We start from the raw sequence: 9,123 nt of genomic DNA on the forward strand, positions 1-9,123 counted from the left end.
CTGCGACGGTCCGTCCTGCTGCTCCGTCACAGAGTTTAGAGACTAGATTTTTACCAAGAGTCTGTGACGGCCCGTCACGCCTGCGACGGTCCGTCCTGCCATTCCGTTACGAAGTTCAGAGAGTCGATTTCAGTACCCAAATTTCAGAATTCTAAGTGTTTTGGAACGAGACCCCCTCGACGGTCCGTCGTGCCCATGAAGGTCCATCGTGGGTTCCGTCGACTCACACAGTTTTTCCAGAAATAAAATATGCTGCTTAAAACGACTAAACAGGTCGTTACACCTACCAAAGCATTTAACACACTAGAGCATTTTATGATGTTTTTGGATAGATTTCAGTGATTAAATGGTATTACTAACATCAAAATCACATCGGATTCTTCAGAATTCATAAAATTTTCAAGAATCACTACAAATTGGATTTTTGGGGTAGTTGAAATTTTAATGGGTAATCTCACTACCACACTTCGTTTATGATGCTTAAATAAGTATGTAGAAGGTAATTCTGAGTAGCACCTATGGTTGAATTGAAGCATCAATGAACCATAGGAATGGGTATAAATGAAGGTTGTCATGTTGGTTGGAGAAGAAGGTGAATATTAATTGGTTATTGTAGTCATCCAAATAGATACAATAGTCTATTTAATCAAGGGGATTAATTGGTGAATCAAGACACCATTCATGAAGAATCGGGGACTTGGATGACTTGAAGACTAATGGATATAAATGATAGATCTGAACTACATTCAAGTAGATATTGTTGAGCATTTGGACTGTCAATTGTTGAAAACCTAGGCTACATCCAAGATAAGTTGAGATACACCTTCCTTGAGTCTTTTGTCCAAAAGCATGATTCTAAAGATGTACGGAAACGTTTTAGAATGTGAATGTATGTTCGAAGGGCCAAGCGATCATGAAAGCTATGCCTTGAAGTGCAACTATAAGTATGAAATCATATGTAAAAAAGATATTGTGATTTTGACTCAAAGTAAGAATTTTTGGCATCTTTGTTGTCTTTATAAATGGCATGACTTTAATACGAGCAATATGAGACCATAGAGGAGAAGAGAGTGTAAAATAAAAATGTTTTCCTTGGTAAAGAAGAAAATATTATCACCTCAGTTCATCAGTGTGCAGTAGCTTTTGGATTCCTTCAATTGCAGAGCTTTTGTCTGGGGTTTCATAAAGTAGTGTACTATCATCGGGGACAGACAAGTTCCATTTGTGGAATGCTGCAACCAGAACCTGGCACATTCTTGTGAGAGGACTTCCCCCAGGCTTTTGAAATCTGTAGAGTGGTGTACCAAAAAAGAAACTTGCAATGGAAATCCCCATAAAAACTGCAGGGATGAAAAACCCGAGGCCCCATCCAACATTTTCTTGAATCCATACAATAAAAGTGCTTGACACCAAAGCTCCAATGTTGATGGAGAAATAGAACCAATTGAAGAAGGATCCCTTCTTAACTCTCTCTTTTGGATCTGTGTCATCAAATTGATCCGCACCAAATGACGATACACATGGCTTAATCCCACCAGTTCCAAGAGCAATCAGATAGAGTCCAAAAAAGAATATGGCATACTGGGTAGGAGTTGCTGAAGGGCACACAGAACCCACACATTCAGGGGGCTTAAAAGCAGGAACTAAAGCTGATAGTGTCAATGTACACATTCCCTATACAACCAACCAACAACACAAAAAGCATGAAATAAGAAATGGAATTCCAACAAGAAGATATAAGAGAAAGAAAGGCTGCAAGAACAAGATATGCTTCGTAATTCATTGTTGCACTAGAGGCTAGAGCAAAGGTGAAAATCACAGTAGCAAAGGGGAAATAGGTCACTACAAAGTTAGGATTCCGGTTCACAAGACAAGACATGTATTTACCGTCTCACTTTAACTTGCTATATCATTTGTAAAGATGAGATCTTTGATGAGTTTAACATAAGAGTTCAAAAGAGGAAAGACACTGAGAGCACAGCTACTATGTTTCTTCCTTATTAGATTCTTATGTTTCCCCAACTTAATTTTGTCTAAAACTTGGTAAATATCACATACTTCACAAAGTTGTTATAAGTTCCATATAATGAAGTTGATAGCTAACTTTAAACAGTAATAGAAGACTGCTTACAATAGACCCGTGTAGTCCAGCCCTTCCCGAACCCCCATGCATAGCGGGAGCTTATTCATAGTGCACTGGGCTTCCTTTTGCAAATGAATGATTAGAAGGTAAAGTAGATCTCTTTGGATTTATCATAAAAGGAAATTGGCACTTAAGCAGTTAGCTAGAAAAGTGGCTCTAACTTCCTCAAAGTTGCCACCTATGTTACTCGGGCTCTCCGAAAAAGTCGATGAGTACATGATGGATTTTTCAAAAGAAGTGCATTTTTTGGAGTAACCGACACTGGTGCGGCAACTGTTTTGGAGAATTCGTGCAAGATAGGCAACAACAATAGACAAACCTAGAACCAAGGTCAAATTATTTAGTACCACAGTTGCACCCCACCAATTATAAAAGAAATGAAAAAGGTTAAATATGTATCACTTCTTTTTATAGTTAAAGTCTAACTAGGCAGTGCGCCGGAGTGACTAATTTATTCCAAACCAATAGAATAGGCCAGGTCACTTCTCCCTTTTACAACTTATCTTAAGTTTGAACTTGCACAAATTAAGTAGAGCAAAAGCATTTTAGAATTTATACTGGATACTAAGATTCATATACATCATGTGAGAAAGGTAGAAATGCTCATGTAGAATAATAAAAAACGGATACACAGCTGCCTTGCACATCGCTGAACCATGAAATTGTCTGTTTCCATCGTCCTCTAATGTCATACCTGTTGCATCTTATGTTTTCCAGGTACATGAATTTACTTAAATTGACCACAACTTCAACAAATAGTCAGCACCTCGGCATTCACTCATTACTACCTGATGGTTTTTACGAGTAGGAAGGATTGATATAATTGATACCAGAGGTGGATATCCATCAGAATGCAAGCCAGTTCAGACCAACATCACGTTTTAATGTGTTGTATAAAACAGTATCCAAGATGATATGTGAGAGATTGAAGGTAGCAATCAGCAGTATTGCGGCAGACAATCAGGCAGCATTTCTAAAAGGAAGGTTCTAGTGCATAATGTGCTAATATGCCATGACCTCCTAAGGCGTTACAAGAGGATAACATCTCCAAGATGTATGATGAAAATAGATCTTAGGAAAGCGTATCATATGGTATCTTGGGAGTTTACTGAGGAGGCACTACATAAATATGGTTTTCCAGAAATTATCCATTAAGGTTAATGGCGAAAATCATGGATATTTTAAAGGTAAGAGAGGATTCCAACGTCACCATTGCTATTTGTGTTGGTCATGGAGTATCTGTCTATAGCATGAACTATCAGGCTTTAAGTTCCATCGAATGTGTCATAACACAAAGCTAAACCATCTGATTTTTATGGATGACTTGATGCTATTTTTCAAAGGGGATCTAAAGTTTACAGGAAGGATGATAGAGGTGTTAAACCATTTCAGTAGGGTGACAGGCCTTATGGAAAATCTGGATAAGTCTAATATATTTGTAGCTGTGGTGGATGATGCTCTGAAGGAAGAAAATGTGCAGCTAACAGGATTTACACTTGGTCATCTTCCATTCAGATACCTTATCATCAAAGACATAGCCAAGAATAGATTTCTATCAACTGGTCGACAAAATAACCAATAGGATAACTAGTGCATATTCAAAAACTTTGTCATAACTCAAACTTCACCCTAGCACAGCTAAGTCGAGATTGATTAGTTGTAGCCATGTCGACTCTCAAAGGTTTCCCAACAGCTGATGCAAGAGAAAATACTAACTCTTTAGCAGATAAGTCAGGAGGTAGGCCTAAAAAGGAAATATATGCAGCTGCAATTGCCGTTCTTCATCTGGATCAAACCAAGGTTTCCACTTTAACAATGGTAAAATATCGCTAAAACTTGAGAAAGAACACCGACTTGGCTAGCACATCGACATAGTCCTCTAAAAGTGTTAGCCGATTAACACCAAAACGATTTCTTAAGAACCCTATATTGCAATCGACCTTGATCTCATATTGAATTGGAATGATATTTCTTAAATTTTTGAGTTTTGGTCATCTATATGAAATTTACCAATAACAGCTAACTAAAAATTTTCCTTGATTCTGTCTGAATCCCATGTCACAGTAGGTTTGCAGTGCTGATACACAACAGGTTTGTGTGAAATAGGTTGCATGGGGCTGTAGCAGTGGAGAGTTCAAGGAGTGAAGAATCAGAAGCAAAGGCTGAACACCCTCTTAGTTTTGGCATTCCCCATGGAGAGGAAACATAACAAGAATCAGTAGATTGAAGTTAGTTATGTTAAGATAAATTCTCCGGTAGGAAAAGGAAAAAATAAAAATGACAACATGAATATGCAAGTCACAGTAAGAAATTTTATAATCATCTCACAACCAATAAGTTTAGTATTTAGTGTAAAATGAAGCTGAGATGTTTACCATGAAGTAGATAATAGAGAAGGTAGCAATTGTCCAATATCTTCCCCAATATGCATCTGCCATCACAGCCCCAATAAGGGGTGTTAGGTGACACGTGCCTTGCCAAATTGTGACATTTCTAGCAGCTGAGACATTTCCCTCATGTAATTTCTTGGTAAGATAGGTAACAAGATTAAGACAGATGCCATAGTACGCCAAACGTTCACAACATTCATTACCTGAGACAAAGGTCCGCAACCAAATCAATTATACCATAAAGCAGAGTGAATAAGCAACTAGGCCAAAACAGGTAAAAAGAGAAGACAAGAAAAGAAAAATTTGAGTGTGGCATACCAAGAATAAAGGTGCAAGCTTTCCAGTTCCCTGTCTCACTCTTTAAAACAGGATTACCCTTGATATCAACAGAACCATCTCTAGTGTACAGTCCACCGTTCTCATTCTACAAATAGGAATTCTTTAAGAATGCCAACAAAAGTAACTTGTTTCTTTTTAGCATAATAATAAACGTCCTTTTTAAACTTAGCTTTAGCTGACATCTATGTACTTAACTTTGGGTATGCACAAGTAGATACTTCAATTTTGACATTATAAATGGTGTGCAATGTGTATTATGTTACGTAGGACATTATGACTACTTGATCAACTTTATACAAGTTTAAGTTTCTACTTGTGCACATCAAAAGTTAGAGGGCATAGCTGTCAGCTAAAGTCAAATTAATAAAAGAGGTCAATTTAGAAACTCATGTAGTTTCAACTAACTAATCATAAATAAGAAGGTTCTTCTTACTTTCTTCATATACATTAATAGAACTAAAAAATTACAATTTGAACCTGTTTGGCCATGAGGATTTTTCATTTTCTCCCGGAACATTGTATTTGGCCATAAAGATCCGATCAAGTAATATTAGGTCAAGTAATGTTCAATGGTCTGATAGATTCATGACATGTGTATACTATAGAATAATTTATGGTTGAGATGCATTTAAATTATAAACTCATTATAATAATAAAAACAACAAAGTTGTCAACTTTTTTATTTGGGATAATGCACAAGTACCCCTTCAGCTTATGCCCGAAATCTCACAGACACACTTATACTATACTAAGGTTCTATTACACCCCTGAACTTATTTTATTAATAATTTTATACTAAGGGTCTGATAGATTCATGACATGTGTATACTATAGTTAATGTTTGTGGGCCCAATGCTGGTTGACTTTTTTCAAGCTAGTGCCACGTAGGCCAAAATGGGGTAGAAAATTACTTATTAAATAAGTTTCAGGGGGGTAATAGGACCTTAGTATAGTACAAGTGTGTCTCTGGGATTTCGGGCATAGGTTCAAGGGGTACTTCCATTTTCCCATTTTAATTTTTAAAACTATCAAATAAAGTAATTAAGTGTACCCAAACTAATATTTTCAAGAAAAAAAATCAAGATCGACGGGAATAAGCGAACTTTTTGACTTTTTACCCGCCAAACTTCTTGTGGAGTAATTTCACACCTGCTTTCTCCAAATTTTGAAGCAATCTCCAAATATATATCAAACTTAAAAACACCATTGAGTTATAAATAAAAATTCAACTAAAGAACTTGATAATACAAATTTTTTTTATAAAAAAAAAAAAACTTATTTGGAGGTTTTCAAATAATTGTAAAAATAAATTTAATCAGATTTTTCAAAAGTGTCGGGTACTTTAAAATTAGTATCAATTTAAAAAAATTCAATACAAGTACGAGGTTTGACAAGTAAAAAAGTCGGGAAGTCCGCATATTCTCGCTAGTCTTATTTTTTTCTTGAAAATATCAGGTAGGATACACTTAATTGTTTTATTCGATAGTTTTTTAAAAAATAAAAATAGTTGATGATTTTGTTGATTTTATCATTAAGATGAGTATATAATTTAAATAGATCTCAAGCATAAGTTATTATATAGTACATATTTATCAAAAAAAAAGTTATTATATAGTACATATGACATGAATCTATAAGACCATTGAACATTACTTGACCTAATTATACTTAATCGGATCTTTATTCATGAAATTTGGAAAACATTCAAAAATTCATTTTCATTTTTTTCACTCTCACTATATCCTCACTTCCAAATTTATCCTAAAAGTTTAATTTAATATAAATAACCTCATTTAAATTATATTCTATATTTAAATCATGTTACATGTTTCCTAGCAAAAATGCACTTAAACAACCAATTATTTGCAAAAGCTATAACCATATACAACCGACAACTCAAACTTCAGAAATTACAAATAATTAAAGTGAAAATAGTTTTAACAATATGTAATAGCTAGTACATGGATCTACAATAATAACAATAATATAGTCGGTGAAATCTCACTAAGTAAGGTCTGGGAAGGATAGGATATATGCAGACTCGTGAAGACAGAAAGGCTATTTTTGAAATATCCTTAGTTGAGTTCAAGTGCATCAAACTCAAGTAAAAAAGAAGAAAACAATGAAAAAAACCATAACAATTAATATAAAAGTAGTGTAACATCTTTAAAAAAGAAAGGAACAAAGGAGAGACAGCACTCTAACCCTATTAATCTCCTACCCTAGTCTATTGTACTATATTATGTGAGATATTATTCTTTGGAGAAAGATTTAAATATGTGATTAAATTTTAAAAAAAGACTTATTTATGTAATCATATATTAAAAGTTTGATTAATCTGTATCATTGTTATTAAACAAAAAACTTATCCATGACTATTTTTAACTTTGGTTTTGCAAAATCATTTTTTGCACCCAAACAACTTTTTTACGCTTTTCAATTGGAATTTTGGGTTAAATGTAATCTTTTGCTTCTTCTTCCTCAAAAACACTAAGAACACAAGAAAAACATCAAAAACTCTCAAATTTTCAAATCTTCAATTCTTTGAGATGATTTGGGAGTTGTTAATATTGAAGAACATCAAAAACTCCCAAATTTTCAAACTCCTCAATTCTTTGAGGTTATTTGGGAGTTGTTAATATTCTTTAGGTGTTCTTCCTGTTTTAAAGGAAGAAGCAGCAAAAAATATTACATTTGACCCATAAAGGAAAGTATTAAAAAGATTTTCGGGTAAAAAATATTTTTGCAAAATTGGAATTAAAATAATAACATGCGTAGTTATTTTTCTGAACAATAATGCATAGATAAGCCAAACATTTAACAGATTATATATATTTGAAATAAATTAGTAAAATTAAGTTTTTTTTTTATATATTAAAAAAAGTATATTTAAATTTTAAATTTTAATTATTTGTTTTTTGCAAATAGCATGAAAATTTCAAATTAAGTGAATATTTTTTAATTTCACAGTCAAAAACCGACTTACAGAGAAATAAATTATGAAGTAAAGAAAGAGAAATTAGAACCTGATGAAAGGCAGCATCTTGTAGAAGAGATTGAGTAGCCATACATACAGCTTCACTTTATGTGGTGACAAAACATGGGATTTTTGTGTTGAATCTAAAAAGGGAAATGGTTTTTCCCTACCCCATTTTCATTTTTTGGGGTCACTTTGCACCTCATATTTTTATTTCATCGTTAATGCGCTCCATCTGGAAAGGCCAATTTGATTTTTTGAAGTTCTTTATTATATAAATATTTCTTTAATTTAGTATGATTTTATATTTTTGTCTTTCAACTTTATGTGTGTATAAAAAAATATTTAAATTTTTATAAAAATAAATAAAATAAGAACACACATTTTACCTAACATTTACATTGCAATTTGTGTTTTACGTGGTCCTCTACATGTATTATATACATAGAATTCATTATCTACTTGTTCGATTTTATACAAATTTAAGTATCCGTTTATGCATATTGTGCCAAAGGTTTTGAAAGGTACACTTATATATTATGTCTTTTTTAAAAATGTCAATTTTTTATTTAAAAAAATATACAATCTTATCAAATGAGTATGTATAATTTATAACAAGATATGCGACTAAGGCACTAAAATCAATAAATTATATATTTTCATTATTTTTTAATAAATAAATATTTATTTTCATTATTTTTTAATAAATAAATATTTGTGACTATAAATTTTTATAAGTAAACATAATTTTATAAAAAAAAGCACTAGTCTATAATAATTGTAACGAGTTATTATTATTTTATAGTCATTTTATATGTGTGGATAATCAATTCACGTCAAGTATGAGTCTATCCTTATAATTCAAATGATGGAATTTAAGTTTTTAAATTAAGTTTTACATTTCAAAAAATGAGAATCTCAAATCATGCTTTGGGGGCAATTTGAATTCCCAAATTGCATATTCAATCGGTGAATTTAAATTATGATTTTATATCACACGTCCAAACGCCTACTTGATAAGGACGTGAGGGGTAGTTGGTTAAAATTATGTAAATTTTGATAATGTTGGTATTAGTATGACGGTAATAATTACATGAGAATATCAGTAATTCTACATTCTACCCCCAATAAGATAATACACATCATAGTCAATAGTCATTTGCAGTACGGAGCTAGAATTTTGTCTAGGGGTGTCAAAATCTATAATTTTTAAAATCATGTAAAAGCTAAGGTGTGTCAATATATATATATATATATATATATATATATATATA

At 32.8% G+C, this 9,123-nt stretch overlaps 1 pseudogene across 1 annotated transcript in view; it reads right to left on the reverse strand.

The window, feature by feature from the left end:
- Positions 1-8,089, reverse strand: part of LOC107005293 — a 14,402-nt pseudogene extending 6,313 nt beyond the window's left edge. Inside the window, exons 1-4 of the transcript XR_001454857.2 lie at positions 7,899-8,089; positions 4,852-4,957; positions 4,519-4,736; positions 1,118-1,674 (exon numbers count right to left, since the gene is read on the reverse strand). The product of XR_001454857.2 is annotated as a protein NRT1/ PTR FAMILY 8.3-like (transcript). The remainder of the gene's footprint in view (positions 1-1,117; positions 1,675-4,518; positions 4,737-4,851; positions 4,958-7,898) is intronic.
- Between the last annotated feature and the right edge of the window lie 1,034 nt (positions 8,090-9,123).

Source organism: Solanum pennellii, chromosome 12, assembly GCF_001406875.1.
Source record: "Solanum pennellii chromosome 12, SPENNV200".
Classification (NCBI taxonomy): Eukaryota; Viridiplantae; Streptophyta; class Magnoliopsida; order Solanales; family Solanaceae; genus Solanum; species Solanum pennellii.